Source organism: Bos indicus x Bos taurus, chromosome X (genome assembly GCF_003369695.1).
Source record: "Bos indicus x Bos taurus breed Angus x Brahman F1 hybrid chromosome X, Bos_hybrid_MaternalHap_v2.0, whole genome shotgun sequence".
In the NCBI taxonomy this organism is placed as follows: Eukaryota; Metazoa; Chordata; class Mammalia; order Artiodactyla; family Bovidae; genus Bos; species Bos indicus x Bos taurus.
Window position 1 is genome coordinate 67,273,229 of NC_040105.1, and position 23,888 is coordinate 67,297,116.

At 35.9% G+C, this 23,888-nt stretch overlaps 1 long non-coding RNA gene across 4 annotated transcripts in view; it reads left to right on the forward strand.

Annotated features, from left to right (window-relative positions):
* Positions 1-23,888, forward strand: part of LOC113886777 — a 188,225-nt gene that overhangs the window by 44,848 nt on the left and 119,489 nt on the right. The window contains exon 2 of one of the 4 annotated variants that reach the window (XR_003509558.1): positions 21,746-21,800. The exons of the other annotated variants lie outside the window; for them this stretch is intronic. This is a non-coding gene — a long non-coding RNA (uncharacterized LOC113886777). The remainder of the gene's footprint in view (positions 1-21,745; positions 21,801-23,888) is intronic. 4 annotated transcript variants of the gene reach the window in all.

Here is a 23,888-nt window from a genome sequence, read left to right on the forward strand (position 1 = left end):
TTACCTAGGGTAGTAGCTTCTGGTTTTCCTAAATGATTGTCACCCTTTAGGTAAATTTTCCCTTTGTGCTATGTCTTTGAGGTCTCTTTCCATTTTATTGTCCTACTGTTATCTGCAAAAATACCATTTAAAAAAATCTACAAAAAGATTGCTGAGATTTTGAATGGGATGACATTAAATCTAGATGAGATTGGGTAGATTTGATACCTTACTAAATCTTCTGATTCATAGACATGGTATTTCTCCCTATTTATCTAAATCTTCTTTGATTACTTCATTAATATTTTGTTGTTTTTAGCTACAGATGCTGTACACATTTTTATTAAGAACTTCAGTTTTTGGATGGTGTTATAAATTGTGTTATTTTTATTTTTTTATTTCTTTATTTTAAACTTCTAATATTTGTAGCTATATATAGGAATATAATTGACTTTTATTGACCTTATATTCTTCAACCTTGCTAAATTCACTTTTTAATTCTAAGGCATGGTTTTTTTTTTTTTTGGTAGATTATTTGAGATTTTCTGGATGGACACATTTTTTCTGCAGATAAAGAAATAAAGGCCTTTAAAATTTCTTCTTTTTCAACATGTGTGTCTTATAATTGTTTTTCTTGCTTTATTGATCTGATAGACCTTCCAATACAATGTTGAGTAGGGTAGAGAGGAAGGGGATACTTTCCTTCTTTCCTGTATCTGTAGTTGTAGGTCTTACATAGATGCCCTTTATTTGTTTAAGCACTTCCCATTCTGTTTATAGTTTTGTGAGTGTTTCACCATGAAAGTATGAATTTTTCAAGTTTCTTTTTCTAAATTTATAGAGATGGCTGCATGGTCTTTCTTATTTATTTATTTATTTAAAAATATTTGTTTCTTTACGCTAGGTCTTACTTGCGGCATGCAGGATCTTTAGTTGCAGTGTGTGTGATCTTTAGTTGCAGCATGTGGGATCTAGTTCCCTGACCAGGGATGGAACCTGGGCCCTCTGCATTGAAAGCATGGAGTCCTAGCCATTGGAGCACTACAGAAGTCCCCATGTTCTTTATTTAAATTGTTGATATGGAATTTCATTGATTTTTGAATGTTGAACCAACTTTACATTCCTTAGATGAAACCCACTTGATTGTGATATTTTTTAATACTACTAGATTTGATCTGCTAACATTTTGTGACAGTTTTTATATCTGTTATGTTCATTAGAGATATTGATTTGTAATTTTCTGATAATGTTTCTCTCCGGATTTGTGAGTAGGGTTGTAGTATTGGTTTCATATTTGGATCCTGTTCACTCTTTTTCTTTTTAATGGAATTGATTGTGTGGAATTGGTGTTATTTCTTCCTTGATAGGTAGAATTCACCAATGAAACCATCTAGGCTTGGATTTTTCACCTTTAGTAGGTTATTAACTTCCCAGTCCAATTTATTTACAAGATATAGGGGTATTCAGATTTTCCTGAGCAAGTTTTGGTAGTCTACATCTTTCAAATAATTATTCCATTTCATGTAATTTATGAAATTCATAAGAATAAATTGTTTGTAGTATTACTTTATTTTCCTTATAAAGTCTTTGGCATTATTTGTAATACTGATAATTTATAGTTTCTTTCTCTTCTGTGGTTTCTTTCTTGTTGTTTATTTTGGTCAGCCAACCCTGGGCACAGTTGAAAATCTATGTATAGCTTATAGACAATTTGTCTATATCTGCGAATCTGCGAATTCAACCAATTGTGGATCATGTAGTATGTATTTACTATTGAAAAACAACTTTGTTGCTTTCTAAAGATTTATTTGTTGTTTATTTTTGGCTGCATTGGGTCTTTGTTGCTTTGTGTGGACTTTATCTAGTTGCGATGAGCAGAGTCTACTCTAGTTGTGATGTGTGGGCTTCTCATTGCTATGGCTTTTTTTGTTGTGGAGCTCGGGCTCTAGGATGCATAGACTTTAGTAAAATTGTGGCACATGAGCTCAGTAGTTGTGGTGAGGCATGGGATTAGTTGCCTCAGCATGTGGAGTCTTCCTGGACCAGGGATCTAACCTGTGTCCCCTGAATTGACTGGTTTCCCAATAGCTCAGTTGGTAAAGAATCTGCCTGCAGTGCAAGGAGACCCCGGTTCAATCCTGGGTGGGGAAGATCACTGGAAAAGGGATAGGCTACCTACTCCAGTATTCTTGGGTTTCCCTTGTGGCTCAGCTGGTAAAGAATCTGCCCACAATGCAGGAGACCTGGATTTGATCCCTGGATTGGGAAGATGCCCTGGAGAAGGGAAAGGCTACCCACTCCAGTGTTCTGGCCTGGAGAATTCCATGGGGTCGCAAAGAGTTAGACATAACTCTTTGAGCGACTTTCACTTTCACTTCTTAACTACTGGACCACTAGGGAAGTCTGAAAAAAACTTTGTGTAAGTAGAGCCATGCAGTTGAAACCTGTGTTAGTCAAGGTTTTTAATGAACCAACTTTTGGTTTTATTGATTTTTTTTTTTTTGGTGTTTTTGTTTTTATATCTGTTTTAGATTTTACTATTTTCTTCCTTTTGCTTGCCTTTATTTGCTCTTCTTTCTCTAGTTTCTGTAACACAAACTTTGGTTATTGATTTTAGGTCTTTATTATTTTCCGGTATAGGTATTTAGTGCTGTGAAGTGAAATGAAGTGAAGTGAAAGTTGTTTAGTCGTGTCCAACTCTTTGTGACCCCATGGACTATACAGTTCATGGAATTCTCCAGGCCAGAATACTGGAGTGGGTAGCCTTTCCCTTCTCCAGGGGATCTTCCCAACCCAGGAATTGAACCGGGGTCTCCTGCATTGCAGATGGATTCTTTACCAACTGAACTATCACGGAAGCCCCTTTCTATTAGCACTGCTTTAGCTGCATCCCACAGATTTTTATGTATTATATTTTCATTGTCTTTTAGTTCAGTGTCTTCAGTTTTAATTTTCCTAGAGATTTTCTCTTTGATCTCTGTTATTTAGACATTTGTTGTTTAATTTCCATTTATTTGGGAATTTTCCAGATGTGTCTCTGTTGTTGATTTCTAGATTAATTTTATGTTCTAGAATGCCCTTTATATTACTATTTTTTTAATTCGGTGAGATTTGTTTTATAGATCAGAATATGATCTGGCTTCATCAGTATAAACATATGTATTTTAGAAGAATATGTATTTGTTGTGTTGTTTGGTGTGTTCTATAATTATATCAAGTTGGTTGATAGTTTTGTTCAGGCCTTCCATATTTTTTCTGGTTTTCTGACTGTATTAACTTTTGAGAGAACAGTGTTGGCTGCATTAGGTCTTAGTTGCGGCACAGGGGTTCTTCGAGAGAGAGCAATGTTGAAATGTCAAAATATTTTGATTTTCTTTTTTTTTCCTTTCACATCTATCATGTCTTCTGTATTTTTAAAATCTTGTTAGGTACATATGCATATGGAGTTATTGTATCTTTTGAGAGATGTCATTCCTTTATCTTTCCATATCTGCCAGTAAGTTGGTGGTTGGGTTTTTGTGTGTATGCTCAATTGCTCAGTCATGTCCGACTCTTTGCAACCCTATGAACTATAGCCTGTGAGGCTTCTCTGTCCATGGGGATTCTCCAAGCAAGAATACTGGAGTGGGTTGCCATGCCCTCCTCCAGGGGATCTTCCTAATCCAGGGATCGAACCCAGGTCTCCCAGACTGCAGGAAGATTCTTTACCATGTGAGCCACCTTTTAAGTCAAATAATTAGAGTAAATAGATACGTGACTTGGCTATCCATATGACAATGTCCATCTTTCTTTTGGTGCTATACCATTCCAATTTTAAAAATTGACTTTTTTTTTTTTGAGATAAAACTTACATACCATTTACTTTGATCATTTAAAGTATACAATTAAGTATTTTTTATTAAATATAATGAGTTCTGCAAGCATTACCCTAATTCCTTTTTATAACATTTTCACCATCCCAGTAGCATTCCTCATATTAGTTTACATTTAATTTCGGTTCCTGCCTCTAACTACTGGCAAACACTAATCTACTTTTGCTTCTGTAGATTTGCCTTTTGTGGACCTTTTATACAACTGGAATAATATAATATGTAGTCTTTGTATTTGATTTCTTTTACGTAGATTATTTATTTAAAAATTCATCTGTATTTTTATATGTATCAACATTTCACTTGTTTGTAAATACGATTCAGTTGTATGAGTATACCAGTTTTTGCTTCTGCATTAAACACTTGTGAGTTTAGATTATTTCTATTTTATTGGCTATTATAGATTATGCTTCTGTGAGCATTCACATGGAAATCTTTGTGTGGATATTTTCACTTCTCTTATGTATGAATTTTAGGATCATATTGGATGATTTATCTTTAACTTTTTAAGGAATTTCCAAATTCTTTTTCAAATTAACTTTTAATATTACATTCCCACCAGCAGTGTAGTATGGTTAATGATTTTTACATTTTTCTCTAAATATGTTACTGCATTCTGTTGTAGTAAAATTGCATCTCATTGTACTTTCAATTTGCATTTTCTTAATGACTAATGAATTATGGAATATTTCCTTTTTTTTTTTGGCTCCGCCCTGCTGCTTGCCAGATCTTAGTTCCCTGACCAGGGATTGAATTCGTGCCCTTGGCAGTGAAAGTGAGGAGTTCTAACCACTGGACTACCAGGGAATTCCCTCCATGTTTTTATTAGCCTTTTATATATCTTTTTTTGCTGGAATGTCTGTTTAAATATTTTGTCAAATTTTTAAGTACATTGTTTCCCTTCTCATTATTGAGTTATTATAACTTTTGGTATAATTTGGATATTAGACTCTTAGCAGATAAGTGATTTGCAAGTAAAGTTGACCCTTGAACAGTGCAAGGGTTAGGGGCACCAATCCTCCAGGCAGTTGAAAATCCATATATTAACTTTTGATTTCTCAAGAGCTTAACCAAAAGCCTTACCTAGAGTCGGACACGACTGAGCGACTTCACTTTCACTTTTCACTTTCATGCATTGGAGAAGGAAATGGCAACCCACTCCAGTGTTCTTGCCTGGAGAATCCCAGGGATGGGGGAGCCTGCTGGGCTGCCGTCTATGGGGTCACACAGAGTTAGACACGACTGAAGTGACTTAGCGTAGCGTAGCGTAACAAATATTTTATATGATATATGTGTTATTTACTTATTCTTACAATAAAGTAAGCTAAAAGAAAGAAAATGTTATTAAGAAAATCATAAGGAAAATACATTTATGGTACTCTACTGTATTTATCGAGACCATAAGCATATGTCATCTGTTTACAAGATTTCTATCAGTATCTCCATCAGTATTGTACTGATGTGCCAAGTCGCTTCAGTCATATCCAACTTTGCAACCCTATGGACTGTAGCCTGCCAGGCTTTTCTGTCCATGGGAATTCTCCAGGTAAGAATCCTGGAGTGGGTTGCTATGCCCTCTTCCATATTACTGACAATAGATACCAAAAATGAAAACATAATGTAAACACAAAAGTTAATATATATTTATAGGTATAATGATTCATGCATTGACAGTGAAGAAGCAGCAGTATGATTGCTTTATGGTAGCCTAGTGTAATCAATATGATAACCTATATTATACTGAATGAAGTGTTATTAAAACTTCATGGTACAAAGTATTACAGTCATATTCATTTTACAGTCAAATTCATAATACAGTATTGGAAACATTGTTGCATTTAAATACACCTCTGATGACAAAAAGAGATGCACATTTTCTCTAATTATTAACATAAGAGAGACAAGTATACTGATTAGTGATGTAGTTCTTTAAAGCAAAGTTATGAAACAGTAATCAAACTAACCCCCAAATGTAGAACTAATAAGCAAGAATAAGAAGGATGCAGGATACATTTTGAATATACAAAAGTCAATAATTGGCTTACATACCAGGAATGAACAATTGGAATTTTCAATAAAAAAAATTCCCATTTCCAGAGACATCCTTGGTAGTCCAGTGGCTAAGACTCCGCACTCCCAATGCAGGGGGCCTTGGGTTGATCCCTGGTTGGGGAACTAGATTCCACATGCCACAACTAAGAGTTTGCATGCTGCAACAAGGATCGAAGATCCTGGATGCCACAACTAAGACCCAGTGCAGTCAAATAAATTAAAAAAAATACCATTTCCAGTTGCACCAAACAAAAATGTAGTACTTAGGTATAAATCTAACAAAATATGTACAGGATCTGTTGATGAAAAACCAGAAAATACTAAGGAAAGAGATCAAATAAGATCTAATTAAATGGAGAGATACTTTCTGTTCATGGTTTGGAAAGCTCAATATTGTCAAAATGTCAAATTTTTCTACCTTGAGCTATAGAGTCAATGTAATTTGCATCAAAATTCCACCAAAATATTTTGTTGATAAGCTGACTAAGCCTTTTATGGAAAGGCTAATTATCTATAACAGGTAACAGTGCAGAAGAAGCATAAAGTTGGTTTCGATACCACTTGGTTTAAAAACTTACTGTATATATAAAGCTGTAGTTATGACAGCAGCATGCAGCTAATAAGAGGATAGGCACATGCATCAATAGAATAGAATAGACAACTCAGAAATAATCCATACAATATAGCAAAGTAATCTTTGAGAAAGGCAGAAAAGCTGTAAAATGGTAAAAGGATAGTCTTATCAACAAGTACTGGAATAATTGTATATCCATAGGTTAAAAAGTGAACCTACTTTGAGACCCTCACCCTTTTACAGAAATGAATTGAAAATGGAACATACACCTAAGTAGAAAATGGAAAATTGTAAGACTTCTGAAAGAAAATACAGGAGAACATGTGATTTGGGGTTTGGTGCAGAGATCCAACCAGTCCATTCTAAAGGAGATCAGCCCTGGGATTTCTTTGGAAGGAATGATGCTCAAGCTGAAACTCCAGTACTTTGGCCACCTCATGCGAAGAGTTGACTCCTTGGAAAAGACTCTGATGCTGGGAGGGATTGGGGGCAGGAGGAGAAGGGGACGACAGAGGATGAGATGGCTGGATGGCATCACTGACTCGATGGACGTGAGTCTGAGTGAACTCCGGGAGTTGGTGATGGACAGGGAGGCCTGGCGTGCTGCGATTCATGGGGTCGCAAAGAGTTGGACACGACTGAGCGACTGATCTGATCTGATCTGATGAGTTTACCAGTCCATTCTAAAGGACATCAGCCCTGGGTGTTCTTTGGAAGAAATAATGCTAAAGCTGAAACTCCAGTACTTTGGCCACCTCATGGCAAAGAGTTGACTCATTGGAAAAGACTCTGATGCTGGGAGGGATTGGGGGCATGAGGAGAAGGGGATGACAGAGGATGAGATGGCTGGATGGCATCACTGACTCGATAGACGTGAGTCTGAGTGAACTCCGGGAGTTGGTGATGGACAGCGAGGCCTGGCATGCTGTGATTCATGGGGTCGCAAAGAGTCGGACATGACTTTGCAGCTAAACAACAACAACTTAAAACTCAACAATAAGAAAACAAGAAGACAAAATTGGGCAGAAGATCTGAACATTCACTTCACCAAAAAAAATACAGAGATGGCAAATGGGCCAATGAAAAGGTGCTGATTTGCAATTAGTGGAATTCAATTAAAAAAAGATATCCCTATTCCCATATTAGAATGATTAAAAAATTTTAAAACCTATACATGCCAATTGGTGACGATAGGAAACCTTATTTTTAGTGTACTTTTAAATTTTGCTCAATACTTTATAATATGCAGATTAACTTGAAACCATCTACTTCAGGTTAATACTAATTCATGTTCAATACTGTGTGAAATCTTCCAATAATATTATTATTATTTTTTGCATCCTCTCTTCTTTGTGCTATTGCTGTGCAAATGAGGTCTTTACATGTTATAACCCAAAGTACTGTTTTATAGTTGTTTTATCCTTGTATCTTTTATGCAGTTCTCTCTCTCTGTTTTATATTTTTATTTTTGGCCACACTGTGCAGCATTCAGGATCTCAGTTCCCTGACCAGGGATCGAGCCTTTGCCCCCTGCATTGGGAACATGGAGTCTTAGCCACTGGACTGCCAGAAAAGTGTCTATCCAGTTCTCTTTTAAATCATTTTAGAATTAAAGAGTAAAGCATTATATTCTATCATTTATTTTTACCTATATAGTTAAACTTTTCTGGCCCTGTTTATTTCTTTGTATAGATTTGAGTTAAAGTCATTTTTTTAAAAAACAGAATTTGCTCTTTTAGTGCCATTTTATGTTCATAGTAAAGTTGAAAGGATGGTACAGAGATTTCCCATATATTCCCTTTCCTCACATATGTAATGCCATTCTCATTATCAACATTCCCCACCACAGTGGTACTTCCGCTACAAGTAATGAACCTACATTAACCCATCATCCTCCAAGCCCAGTTTATATTAGGGTTCAGTCTTGCTGTTGTACATTCTGTGGGTTTGCACCAATTGATAATGACAGTATACTCAAGATTAAATTACTAATCAGAATCTCTGCCCTAAAAAATCCTCTGTGCTTTGCTTGTTTATCCCTCCCTCCATCCCCTAACATCTGACAATCCACTGATCTTTTTACTGTCTCTGTAGTTTTGTCCTGAACTTTTTTTTTTTTCCTCTTAGTTTTGTATTTTACTTTGGATAGTTTCTGTCAACCTATGTTCTAGTTTCCTGATTATTCATTTGTGTTGAATATAATTATGAGCCCATTAAAGGCATTCTTCATTTCTCTTAATGCATTTTTAATTTCTACCATTTTAATTTGATTGCTTCTTATAGTTTCTGCCTCTCTTCTGATATTACTTATGTGATCTTGTCTGTTGCCTACGTTTCAAACATGTTATACTAGTTATCTAAAATTTTCTGTTAGTTCCCACACCTTGTATCTGAATCTGGTTTTAAAGATTATACTTTTTCAGACATTTATTTTTATCACTCTTTTGATTTACATTATAATTTGTTGAAAGTCAGATATGTTATATAAGATAGTGGATATTGAAGTAAACATATTTCATTCTTTGAGAAAAACATACCTTTCCTTTGTCTAGGCTTTTAATGTGGAATTTTATAGCACACTAGTGAAAAATTAAAATTGGGAGCTTGATGTTTAAAATTTGCAGAACTTAATGAATTTAGAAGAAATTCAAGTTAACTCTCTGGTGATGTTTTATAAGTTTGTAGCATTTATACTACAAAGTATCAGAGCTTCAAATTGCACAAAGACTTCAGGAGGATATCTTGTATCTTTATAGACCTGGCTGCCTCTTTTTAAAATAGTCCTTTGCCTGGGTGGGCTGTTTATCTGCTTGAGCACCGAAGTTTCTTTTTTCTAGATTTGGTAAAGGAATTATGAACAACAGCATTAATTCTCCTGTAATAAATTGAAAGGAATTGGACCCTAATAGTACTATTGCCTGGAAAATCCCATGGATGGAGGAGCCTGGTAGGCTGCAGTCCATGGCGTCGCTACGAGTCGGACACGACTGAGCAGCTTCACTTTCACTTTTCACTTAAATGCATTGGAGAAGGAAATGGCAACCCACTCCAGTGTTCTTGCCTGGAGAATCCCAGGGACGGGGGAGCCTGGTGGGCTGCCATCTATGGGGTCGCACAGAGTCGGACACGACTGAAGTGACTTAGCAGCAGTAGCAGCAGTGAGAATTGGGCTTTTTTTTTTTTTTTTTTAGTATTGGGCTTTTTTTGAAGCTTGTTACTATGTTATCTCAGTGCACTAGAGACTTTGGACCATATAATGATAACTTGTTTCTCTGTCCCTGCTTGGCTTTGGATTTCCCCCATTGCAATTCTTCCCAGAGAGGGTCTTTCCTCTTCAGTTTTCCCCTGTATATTATTTTAATTTTAAACTGGCTCTTTTATTCTGGGTCTTGTATGGCCTGTACAAGTTTTCTTGCACCTTCATATTTAATGCTGCTTGCAGCTTGTATTCATGTTCCTCCCCTAGGGCTAAAGGTTTTTTTTTTTTTTTTTCTTCCTTACCCAGATGTAGTTGGTTTCCACCACTGGGTTTCCCCACATTGTGCATTAGGCTTTTGTTCCTTAGGGGAGATGGGCCTGGTATTAATTTTGGTCTGCCCTCTATTACTCTATCCAGTGCGTCAGGCCACAGGTTTTGTTGAGCTTACTTTGAGATTAAGAATTTTTTTTTTTTGTAAGAGAGATAGAAGAGATACCTCCTGCAGGATTTCACCCATAGTTGCTGCTCCCCCTTCCCCATACAGCACAAATGGAATCTGTCTCTGTGATCTTCCCTGGGGCCACCTGTTGATAAAGACTGCAGGCCAGTACAGCCTGACACCTGTTTTTGAAACCTTGAGGGGCTTCTTGTTCTCATGGAGCCCTGCATTTGTCCATTAACGATTGATTATAATTTTTAGTGTAATATTCCTACCTGCTTTTATATGACTTTCTGTGGCATTATTCCAGTAATCAGTTGCTCAGATTCTATCATTCCCTGTAGGCACCTTCTCTTCTCTAAATTTCTTCATAACTCTTTGCCACAGTGGCTTAACTTTAAGGTCAAGAAAATCATTAATTTGCAGTTGTCAAGCTTTTTTTCTTCTCTTAAGGAACATAGTGATGCTGTTTCTAATGTATCTGAGCTTTGTCATCTTTGTTACTTTTGTTTGTTGATATTGTTTCATTTGCATTATTTCAACTTTTTTTTAGTATTCCATGGACAGGACTGAGCAACTTAACTTCAAAACTTAATGTTCTTTTTAAAACTTTTGGTTGCATCTCTTCAATTTATTTTGTTGTTATTGCTGTAGAGATTACAATATACAGACCTAGTAATCACCTAACAGTTAGTATAGATGTAATGTTTTACCACTTCAGGTAAAACACACACTTAGATCTCTTTAAACTCCCTCATTTTTTAAAAAGTAGTTGCCATGTGTCTTCAGTTCAGTTCAGTTCAGTTCAGTCGCTCAGTCGTGACCGACTCTTTGCGACCCCATGGACTGCAGCATGCCAGGCCTCCCTGTCCATCACCAACTCCCAGAGTTTACTCAAACTCATTTCCATTCAGTCAGTGATGCCGTCCAGCCATCTCATCCTCTGTTGTCCCCTTCTCCTCCTGCCCCCAATCCCTCCCAGCATCAGGGTCTTTTCAAATGAGTCAGGTCTTCGCATCAGGTAGTAAAAGTATTGGAGTTTCAGCTTCAGCATTGGTCCTTCCAATGAATATTCAGGACTGATTTACTTTTATGTGTTTTGAAAGCCCACCAGACTGTATTATGATTCCTTTCATATTTTAGAGTCTTATATATTGTAAAGAACTTATTTAGGAGAAGAAAAATGGTCATTTAGTCACTTACCAGTTCTGTTGTTCTTCCTTCATTCTTAAAGGTCCTAGCTCCCTCTGGTCATTATTTATCTTCGAGACTAAAGAACTCTATCATTTCATCTCAATGCTGCTTGAAATGAATTTTCTTCATTTTCCTGCATCTTAAGAATGTGTTCATTTCACCTTCATTCCTGGAGGACGTTTTTATTGAATACAGAGATATTAGATAAGGAGACCATTATCTATTCTTTCAGCACTTCAAATAAAGATACTTTTCTACCATCTATCTCCTCCATTGTTTCACATGAGAAATTTTTAGTTGTTTAGAATCAGTGTTTCCCCATAGGAAAAGTGTTGATTTTTGTAGCTGCTTGCAAGTTTTTTCTTTATTTTTCTTTTTTTAGCAGTTTAATATTTTTGAATGATTTTTCTTTCAGCTTATCTTGTTTGGGCTTGCTGAGGTGATTGAATATATAGAGAGATATATATATATATATATATATTTATTTATATTTATCTTTCAATCAAATTTGGGAAATTTTTGGCTCCTACAAATATTTTTTCCTGCAGTATACTGTTTTTCTCATTCTGGTATCTGAAGACTTGTATACCAGACTTTTTTATATTGCCCAACGGGCCTGAGTCTGTTTTGTTTCAGCCTTTTTTTGTTGTTGTTCTGTTATTCAGATTGGGTAATTTCTGTCTTCGAATTCAGTGACTGTTTTTCCCTGTTTCCATTCTGCTATTGAGATGTTAAGTGAATTTTTTGTTGTTGTAGGTGATTTTTTTTTAGTTAAACATTTTTCAATTTAGTTCTTTCTAAGTGTTATTGAGATATAATATCATACCAAAAAATTATTCACTGTATGTGCACAGTTCACTTATTTTCATTAAATTTGTGTACAGTGTGCAGCCGTTACCACAATCCACTTTTAGGACATTTCACTATTGCCAAAAATTCTTCAGGCCTGTCTATATTCAGTCCCATTCTGTCCTCAGCCCCAGGCTACCACTGATCTATCTAAAATGAGCCTTTTCTGGATATTTCATATTAATGAAATTATATAATGTTTATATAGTTTGACCCCCCCCCCTTCACTTATTAAAGTCTTTTTTCTTTTCTTTGTTTTTTTGGCCATGCTACAAGGCTTGCTGCTGATGCGTCGCTTCAGTCGTGTCTGACTCTGCGACCCCATAGACGGCAGCCAACCAGGCTTCCCGTCCCTGGGATTCTCCAGGCAAGAACACTGGAGTGGGTTGCCATTTCCTTATCCAGTGCATGAAAGTGAAAAGTGAAAATGAAGTTACTCAGTCGTGTCCGACTCTAGCGACCCCATGAACTGCAGCCCACCAGGCTCCTCTGTCCACGGGATTTTCCAGGCAAAAGTACTGGAGTGGGGTGCCATTGTCTTCTCCGGCTACAAGGCTTACAGGACCTTAATTCCTCCAGGGATTAAACCTGGGACCAAGGCCATGAAAGCACTGAGTCCTAACCACTGGACTTCCTGGGAATTCTCAAAATCTTTTTGAGGTTGATCCTTGTGGTAGCATATCACAATATTTTATTCCTTTTTTAGAGCTGAATATTATTCAGTTTATAAATATACTACATTTTTGTTTTTTCCATTTGGCACTTGACAAAGTTTATTTGTTTCCCTTTTTTGTTTTTCTTTTATCTGTTAATAAATGTTGCTTCGAACATTGATGTACATCTTCTTGTATATTTTCATTTCTCTTGTGTAATTTTTTTTTGGAGTAGATTATCTGGGTCATATTTATTTAGCTTTTAAAGAAACTGCAAACTGTTTTCCAAACTGCCTATACTGTTTTACATTCCCACCTACAATATATGAAAGTTCACATTTCTCCACATCCTCATCATCACTTGTTACTGCCTGTGTTTTTTATTATACCCATTTTAGTTTGTGTGAAGTGGTATTTTGTTGTGGTTTTATTTTGCATTTCGTTAAGCTTAATGAGGTTGAGCATCATTTCATTTGCTTATTGCTAACTCATATGTATTTGAAGGAATAACATTTAAACCTTTTCTCCATTTCTAATTTTTTTTCTAATTGTATCTATAGAATTTGAACACAAAGTTAGCAAAAATAAGATTTTCAAGTATTTTCTCCCACTATGTAGCTTGTCTTTTCATTTTCTATAGTGTTTATCCATAGCACTAAGATTTTAAATTTTGATCAAGACCAATATATCAGTTATTTTCTGTATCTAATCTTTTATCAATGTTGCACTGTCTTGTTTACTGTAAAGTTAAGGTAAAGTTTTAAAATCTGGTAATGAGGGACTTCCCTGATGGTCCAATGGTGGTTAAGACTTCATGCTTCCAATGCAGGGGTAAGAGTTCCATCCCTGGTCGGGGAACTAAGACCTACGTGCCTTGGGGTGTAGCCAAAAAAAAAAAAAAAAAATCTGTGATGAAAGACCTAATAGTTTTGTTGTTTTTCAAAATTGTTTCAGGTATTCTGTATTATTTGCATTTAGGATCATTTGCTATTTTCTACCAAAAAAAAAAAAAAAGAAAGAAAGAAAGAAAACCTGTTGGGATTTTGACATAGATTGTATTGACTTTGTAGATCAGTTTGATGAGAGTGTTCTAATCCAAACATAGATTTTCATAACTTTCTTTCCATTTATATATATCTTTCAGTTTTTCCAAGCAGTGTTTTGTAGTTTTTAAGTATAAATCTTTTTATTTGTTTTTTGATGCTATTCAGAATGGAGCTCTCAATTTCATTTTTGGATGACTTACTGTAGTATAGAAATACAATTGATTTGGGGGTTTAAATCCTGTAATCTATTGCTTCCTAATCTTTTTTGTTAGTTTTTTTTGTTTTATTATGGATTCCTTAGGACTTTCTACTTATAAGATTATTTCACTTGAAGATAAGTACAATTTTACTTTTTTTCTAATCTAATTTTCTTTAGTTTTTTCCCTTTATTTACTGCCAAGAACTTCCAATACAGTATTGAATAGAAGTGATAGGAATGGGGATTTTTGTCTTATTCCCTTTAGGAGAAAGCATTTAGTCTTTCACCTTAAGGATATTAGTAGCTATAGGTTTTTGTTTTGTAGATACCCTTTATTAGGTTAAATCAGTTTCTTTTCATTCTTAGATTTTTGAGTTGTAAAGCATTGAATGAGCTTGGAATTTAGTCAAGTGCTATTTTTATGTTCATTGAGATGATTATGTGGTTTTTCTTTTGGAATTCAATGTATTTAACTACATTTATTTTTTGAATTATGAAACATGTCTGAGTTTCTGGGATAAACCTTACTTTGTCAAGATGTTGTTAGATTAGATTTGCTCAAATTTTGTTAATTGTTGCATTTACTTTCATGAGGGAGATTCCTTTGTATTTTTCTTATGTCTTTGTGAGATTTTAGTATCAATATGATTGTGGCCTAATTTATTAAAACGAGTTGGGATGAAATACCTCTTTAATTTTCTGAAATAATGTTTGTAGAATCCATATTATTTCATCCTTACATATTTGGTAGAATTCACCAGTGAATTCATCTTAGGCTGATGTTTTCTTTTGGGGAAGATTTTTAATGTTTAATGTATACCTTTAGGTTATATACTTGTATTTGAGTGAGCTTTGATAGTGTGCATCTTTTAAAGAATATGACCATTCATCTCAGTCATTGAGTTTATTGACAAGAACTTGTTCTTAAAATTCACTTACCATTTTTTTATATGCATATAATAGGGTAATGTCACCTTTCTCATTTGTGGTAATGCTGTCCTGCTTTCTCTCATTTTCTCTGCTTTCTAATCAGCCTAGCCAGAGGTTTATTAAATTTCATAGATCTTCCCAAAGATCTACATTTTGGTTTCATTGATTTTCTTTATTACTTTATGTTATCAATTTCATTGATTTTTTGTTTTTATGCTGATTTTTGCCTCCTACTTACCTTTAGTTTAATTTGCCCTTTTGATAGTTTCTTAAGGTCAGGTCACTGAGTTAAGACTTCATATAGAGGTTTTATGCTATTTTCTCCTACGTACATCTTTGGTTGCACCCCATAAATTTTGATTTACTTTAATTTTTATTATGTTTAAAGTATTTCTAATTTCTGCATTGATTTCTTCTTTGATCCCTGAGTGTGCTGTTTAGCTTGCATATATTTGGGAGATATTCCAGAGATCTTTCTGTATTATTACCTATTTTAACTCTCATATAGTCAAAGAATATACTTTATGTTATTTGCATTCTTTCAAGTTTACTTAAGATTGTTTTATAGTCCTGATTATGATCTATCTTAAAAATGCTCAGTATGTACTTAAAAAAGGATGTATGTTCTGCTGTTGGCTGAAGTGTTGCAGAAATATGAGCCAGGTCAAGTTAGTTGATTGAGTTGTTCAGTCTATATGTTTACTGATTTTCTATCCACTTTTTGTATCAATTATAGAGAGAAATATATTGAAATCTCTACATATAATTGCAATCAGTCCATTTCTTCTTGAAGTTCTGTTAATTTTTGCTTAATTTGTTTTGAGGCTTTTGTCATTGTTAAGTCTTTCTTAACCCTTTTATCATTATGAGATGACCTTCATCTATGGTAGGTAATGTTCTTTAGTCAGAAGTCTGCTTCGTCTGCCCCAAAGTCCTTGGTTTCTAGCAAATTGAGCCATGAAGAAAAAACAAACTTGGAGAAAATTGAGGAGAGGATCCAATCCAGATGATTGTTGATATTAAACTTGTTAAGGTTAGGCTATGAGTGCATGAAGTAGAAGAGTTGATGAAGATATAAAGACTTTGAATTTTTTAATATATCTGAAAATTCAGCTTTTTTCACTTGTGAAAATTACAGACCCCAGCTAAAGCAGAACATGAATCCTTTTAAAAGATAAATTTAAGTTCCAAAATAACTTTTATGGTAAAATGCACCTTAAACAGAATTTGAAAGAAAACTAATCTGTGTTGCACACAAAAGGTAAAGGGTTTCTATTTCTAATATTTCAAAGAGTTTGCAAGAAAAATAGTCGATTAATGGGTAAAAGATATGAGTAAATAATTCCATGGACGTGCCTGTCCAAATCAATAATAAGTATGAAAAATATACTGAAGGAAATGCAGATTACATTTTAAGTGCAATACTTTCTTACCTGCTAGATTGGAATAAAACTAAATAGACAACTAGTATTGGCAGTGGTAAGAGAAGGGTACTTTTATATGTTGGCTGTGGAACTGTGAATTGTCACTGTCTGACCTGTAAGACCTTCCACTCAGGAAGCCTTGCCCCAAGCTCTTCTACTTTCTGGAGACTACACTTCTTACCTAGACTTCACATCAGTGGCTTTGAGTTCTTTGTTTCTGGTATCTGAGGAATTTATTTTTTTCTCTTTGATCTTTTATCAGTATGTTCTGTTTTATCCAGCATTTCTACTTTGAGTAGAAATCTGCCTACAATGCAGGAGACATGGATCCTTGGGTTGGGAAGATCCTCTGGAGAAGGAAAAGGCTACCCACTCTAGTATTCTGCCCTGGAGAATTCCATGGACTGGGGTCGCAAAGAATCGGACACGACTGAGTGACTTTCACTTTCACTTTCTACTTTGAGTTGTGTGAAGGGCAGTTTCCCATAGAACTCTAAGTTCACCATAGTGACTGGAATTCATCTTTAAAAATGTCACCAAATTTGTTACCATATCACTCAAAAGAGAAAAGCTGTCTTTCAAGTATTAAGGAGATAGAAATAATCAAATATAAAATTATTCATGAAATTAGCATCCATGAACCTTTCTTGAAAAAGGTATATAACAGTGAAATATAGTCAATCAAGAAGTAAATAAAAATATAAAAATTCGTATTTAAGGTAAGTCAAGGAATGTTTAAAACTAAAACTTTTTCTCTGTTGTCTGGCTTCCTCTCTCCCATCTACTGTGCATTATGTATCTGCATAACACATCGACCAAAGCTCTCCATTAGCAGAAATACCTGTTCAATCATGAGGAGCAACATTCTCCTAGCACCAACCAGACAACTCTTTAAAAGATAACATTCCTTCTTAATCTTGTATGGAGTCACAATGTCCACCACTTAGAGATCTGAATTGTGTAAACTATGTATGTCATTTAATGTACACCTTTCTGTCCCAAAAGTTTTGACCTCTCATGTGTGGAACAGTTTTCTGAGCTTTCTGAGAGGCTGTTACTGGGTTATACTCCTCAATTTGACTTGAATAAAATTTTCCTTTTCCTTCATAGATTGACTGTTGATTTTTTTGGTCAACAATAGGAATAGAATTAACTGTTATAAAAGGGCTGGTGGTAAACATTGAATCCATGGTAAGTAGAGGAAAAACTGAGGGAGTTAAGATTACGCTACAAAATGTGTTATAAAAAAAAATAGAAATGAATGAGCCATAGAAATTTGTCCTTTTGTGAGGAGTTGTGGAAGTAATTATCCTCATTCTTCACTTTATGGCATCAGTACTTTGTAGACTTAAAAAAATGCAGAATGTAAGAGTTGTGAGTTAAGTTTTATTTGGAGTAGAATGAGGACTGCGGCCCAGGAGATATCACCTCAAGGAACTCTGAGAGACTGCTCCGGGAGAGGGAAGAGGTCAGGGGACAGACAGTATATACGTGATTTTGGTGAAGGGCGAGTACATGCTATCTAGTACATGTTTTTCTAGATTTCTGCTAGTCTCGTGAAGCTTTCATTAGTCACAAGGAACAGTTGTGTCACCATGAAGGATTTTAGTGCTTTTCTAGATATTAGAAAATACAAGAATTGGGCTCATAAAAAAAAAAAAAAAAGAATTGGGCTCATAAAATTGGCTCCTGAAAATACCTATCTGAAGACCTGTCCTACCAGTCTCCACACCCTTACCCCGCCCCGCTACCAGCACAGTTCACTTCAGTCACTCAGTCCTGTCCTCATTTCTGCTCTCCACACTGAACTCCTTTCAGGGGGTGTTGAAAGTCAGCAGCTGCAGCAGCACGTGATTTAATCCTTGTAGATAGCAAGTGCCAATTTGTAGTTGAAAACTTTAATATGTGATAAAAATATGTTTTATACACTAATGCTTTTTCATCCCAAAAGACTTTAAGATGTCATTTTGAAAGTTACATTTCTTGCAAAACAGCATCTGAAATTCAGCAAGTCCTTCAGTGTCATTTTATTTCTCTTCTTTTTTAAAACAAGTAAAGTAAGATTGAAAAAAACATAAAAGCTCATATAATCTCACTTTAAAACTTTGAAGTATAGTTTACATATATTAAAATGTATTGTGGAGAAGAAATTTTTCTCTAACCTTATAGATTTTTCTGGCCTAATATTTAAATTGAAATGATTGATTAATAGGAGAGTAACAGGAGAAAATCAAACAAAAGTTTAAGAATATGTGTACTTGCGACAGAGCCAGGAATACTGAGTAACTGGTCAAAATATGGCTGAAGCCTTCACTTTGAATACCATCTTTAGCTAAAGACAAAAGAGGTTGTTGGGGGTAGTGGTTTGGGACCTCACAGGGAAGGAAGGCAATTCACATGGAAATGGAAAAGCAAATATTTGGTATGTAAATGCAGACAACCTGACTGGGAGTAGACTCTTGATCTCTAGGTGTTGCTGAATTTCCTCCCATCACAGCTAGTCCATATTATTTGCAGATATTTCTGGTGATAGTTCTATTCCAGGAACAGGCCCTTAATCTATATTCTTTAGGTAGTTTCAGGATAGGTATGAAGAAAGTCTTCCAGAGTCTTCTGTTGTTTATAAATAATCAGCCAAAATTAATCCTCATGCCAAAGAGAAACATTTTGGGGTGGCAAATTTTGTACCCCTAAAGATTCATAAGTGTTTCATTTCCATTGCTTATGAAAGTTTCCTTGTGCTCCTTTACAATCAATTCACCTCTCCCTACCTAGCAGCAGTTAATGAAATTATTTGTAACTTTTTAATTTACCAATATTTTTCATTATCATTTTATTTTTTTCTATATTTTCTTTGTTTTATTGAGATATAATGGACATATAGCACTGTATAAGTTTAAGGCATACAGCATAATGATTAGACTTACATGCATCATGAAATGATTACCATAGTGAATTTGGTGACTATCCATACCTCATATAGATGCAAAATTAAAGAAATAAAATTTTTTCTTGTGATGAGGACTCAGGATTGGTTTACTCTTAAGAGTTTCCATGTATAACATATATCAATGTTAATTTATTTTGTTGTACCATACATCCCTAGAACTTATTTATTTTATATAAGTACTTATTTATCGTACCTTTTGACTGCCTTCATCCAGTCCCCCCAGCACCATCCTGCCAATCTCTGGTAGCCACACATCTGGTGTCTTTTTGTATGAGTTAGTTTATTTTGAAGTATAATTCACCCACAATACTGTTAGTTCCTGTTGTACAACAAACATACTGATTTCATATTTCTGTATATTTCAAAATGATCATCGTGATAAGTTTACTTAGCATCTGTCACCATTCAAAGCTATTATATAATTATTGGCTATATTTCCCACACTGTACATTTCATAGCTATGACTCATTTGTCTTGCAGGTGGAAGTTTGCCCCTTTTAAACTTACCCTCATCTATCTCTCTCTTCGGCCCACTTATTCCCCTCTGGCAACCATCTGTTCTCTGTATTTATATTTCTGTATTGTTATATTTGTTCATTTGTTTTGTTTTTTAAATTTCACTTAGCATAATAATAATTGATGCTTTTGAACTGTGGTGTTGGAAGACTCTTGAGAGTCCCTTGGACAGTAAGGAGATCCAATCAGTCCATCCTAAAGGAAATCAGCCCTGAATATTCATTGGAAGGACTGATGCTGAAGCTGAAACTCCAGTACTTTGGCCACCTGATGGGAAGATCTGACTCATTTGAAAAGACCCTTATGTTGCAAAAGATTGAAGGCAGGAGGAGGAGGGGATGACAGGATGAGATGGTTGGATGGCATCACCAATTCAAGGGACATGAGTTTGAGTAAGCTTCTGGAGTTGGTGATGGACAGGGAAGCCTGGCGTGCTGCAGTCCATGGGGCTGAAAAGAGTTGGACACGACTGAGTGACTGAACTGAACTATAGCATAGTACCCTCTAGGTCAGATTTCATTTTTTTTTGGCTAAGTAATATTCTGTTTTGTGTGTGTGTGTGTGTGTGTTTGTACACATACCACATCTTCTTTATCCATTCATCCATTGAAGGGTCTGGAGTGTCCCAAACCTGATGTTGGTCAGCTGATGAGTGGGCTGGATCCTGGTAGGCGAGGTTGTGTCTCAGTCTTCCTGGGGCTAGTGCCAGTCTGTTTGTGTGCAGAGCCAGGTCCCACGGTTTTTGACTGCAGGGCCCTGGGAAATCCTGAAGCTGATGTCAACTTCTCTGGTGCATGAGGCTGGGGCCCAGCAGGTCCCAGAGTTGGTGCGGCCTCTGGTGCATGTGGTGGGTCTTGACAGTGGTAGGCTGTGGGGCTGTGGTGGTCCTAAGACTGGTGTCTTCTCACTGGTGGGCACAACCAGGGTGCAGGGGATCCTAGGGTTAGTGCCCACCCACTGGTGGGTGCAGCCTTGATGTCCTGGGGCTAATGCCCGTCTGCTGATAGCCAGAGCTGGGTCCTGGTGTCTCTGGCTGCAGGAACCTTGGGTCTCAGAGTTGGTGTCTGCCCACTCACTGGTAGGTGAGCTGGGTCTCTATGGCTGACTGTAAGCCCTCAGAGTCCCTGGACTAGTGCTGGTGCACTGGTGGGTGGCCTGTGTCTGAGGGTGGCTAGGTGCTGAAGGGGTCCTAAGGCCTGCTGGTGGGTGGGTCTGTGTTGCCATCTGGTTAGCTGCTTGACCTTAATCATCCCAGTATTGATGGTGACAGGCTGGTGGGTGGGCCCAGTTCCATCCCTAATAAGCTAGAGGGAAGATTCTAAAATGGTACTCTCCAGCACCAGTATCCTCCTGACAGAATGAGCTCCCCAAAATAGTTACTGCCAGCATGTGTGACCCCAGAATGAGCTATAGTTGCCTCCTGTCTCTCCCAGAGCCTCTGCAGGATCAGCAGGAGCGTCTGATCCAGGCTCCTTTCACATTATTGCTTCTTCCCAGGATCTCAGAGTATGTGAGATTTTGGGTGTGCCCCTTAAGAGCTGAATCTCTTCTACCCTCTGGTTCTCCTGGAAAGTAAGCCATCTAAATTTTTTAAATTAATTTATTTTTTATTGAAGGATAATTGCTTTACAGAATTTTGCTGTTCTCTGTCAAACCTCAACATGAATCAGTAATAGGTATACATGCTTTTGAAGCTCCCACCCATTTCCCTCCCCATCGCACCCCTCTAGGTTGACACAGAGTCCCTGTTTGAGTTTCCTGAAATTTTTAAATGAAATATTTCAAACAGAATATATTGAGAATGACAGAGTGAGTGCTTGTTATCACCACCCTGCTTTAACAAATCTTAAACCTTATCATATTCTGTTTCAGATTTTTAAAAACTTTAAACGGTGCAGTCAAAGCCCCTCTTCATCACATGCCACAAGTAAGTCCTATTCTGAAGTTGTATGTCCTTACCGTGGGCTTTTTAAAATACTTTCACTGCTTAGTTATATAGTAATAGTTTTTCCATGCTACTAAGCTTTATTAAAATCCTATCATATTTTATGTATCCATGACTTGGTTTTTTCACTCACCATTATTTTTGAGGTACAGGATATTCAGTAACTATGGAGCGGTGTAGCCATAGTAGCTATTTACAATGTCTTTTCTGGGATTCATCTATATTGATAAGTATATTAGTCTAGCCAATTCATTTCAATTACTGTATCATAGTGCACTTGGTGAAAATACAGTGGGTCTGTTATCCCACTGATAGATGTTTAGGTTGTTTCCAGTTATTTACTATGAAATACCAGGCTATAGTAAAATCTTTAGAGGACTTCTTATGCACAGATGAGAATTTCTGTAGTGTTTTTGTTAAAGTGAAATTATGTAGTATGTAAAGTGAAATATGTGTTACTCTTCAGAGTGATTGTCCCGATTTACATTCTCACCAAAGAATATGAAAATATTGGTTTCTCAGTAACATTTTCTTTCCTTTCCATATCCCTTTTCCCCTCTGCTTTTTCTTTGCAAACTTTGTTATTATTTTTAGAATTTGCCAATATGATTGATATGAAATTATATCTTGTGCTTTAATTTGCCTTTCACTAATTATTAGTGATGTTGAAGATCTTTTCATATGCTTATTAATAATTCTGTTTACCTTTTCTGAATGTTTCTGTTTTTATCATTTACTGCTGTCTGTTGGGTTGTTTTGTCTTTTAATTTTGTTAATTGATTTGTGACCATATTATTTTTAATATTCTGGATTCCAGTCTATAGTAGTTTTTAAAAAATGTTCTGGATATCATTCCTTTAAAAATTTTTTTTCACTTGAAAATAATTTTAAACTTACAAAAACATACCAAAAGTAATAAAGGAACACATGTATTCTCTTATCAGGATTTGTCTGTTGTTTACATTTTCCACTACTAGTTTTATCTTTTGTGCTCCTCTCTTTCCACTCTGTATAAATTTTTTTTTTCTAGAATATTTGGTCCTTTACCCCTAAATACTTCAGTGGATACTTTCTAAGCAAAGTTCTTGTTTTTTTTTAATAACCACAGTACATTTGTCAACCTCATATTTTTAAGCTATTCTTCGCATTTCATAACAATGTTCTTTATAGCCTTTTTACCCTGTCTAGTCCTGAATCTAGCCTGCTGCTGCTCAGTCATTGCTAAGTGTCTAACTCTTTGTTACCCCATGGACTGTAGTCTGCCAGGCTCCTCTGTTTATGGGATTCTCCAGGAAAGAATACTGGAGTGGGTTGCCTTTTCCTTCTCCAAAATCCAGCCTACGGGTAAATATTACATTTAGTTGTCATTATCTTTTTAGTCTTCTTTAATCTGCAGCATTTCTACCATCTGCAGCATTTCTACAGCCTTGCAAAACTGTAGTGCAGTATGGCAACCAGAATATTCACATTGTTAGTGCTTCCATCAAAATGTAGTGAGACATCTTGAGATCATGAAAATATCTTGCATAAAAATATCCCCCTGTACTTTGCCTTTTCCCTTGCCCATTCTTTACTGTGATTGTTTTGTAACTCTAGTTCTGCCTTCACATTTACCGGTGAGGCCTCAGGATAATACTATAAGAACAAGACCTACCCTCTTCTCGATTTATTATTATGAAGGATTGAAATTCTTAGCCTTTTTACAATGGTTTATAATTCATTATATTTCTTAATTATTTTGTGTTCAAAATGTTCTAGATATGGCCAGTGGGAGCCCTTGAAAACTGTTTATTATGTGCTTGTAATATGTCCCCAACATTTATTTGAACATTTCCTTACTTTTGTCGTCATAAAATTCATCTTATACCTATCCTGCCTCATCCTGCAGTTGTCTGTTTTTTCTAGGAGCCTTGGTTCCTTTTAATGGAGGGATAGTATTTACAAACCAAGACTTCAGTGCTTGGTTGCTCATTGCTCCTGAGGTCTTTTCTTCTTAGCCCTTTCAGTGTATAGAGTTAGAAAGTACATGCATATATACACACACAGATACATAAATATATATACACACAA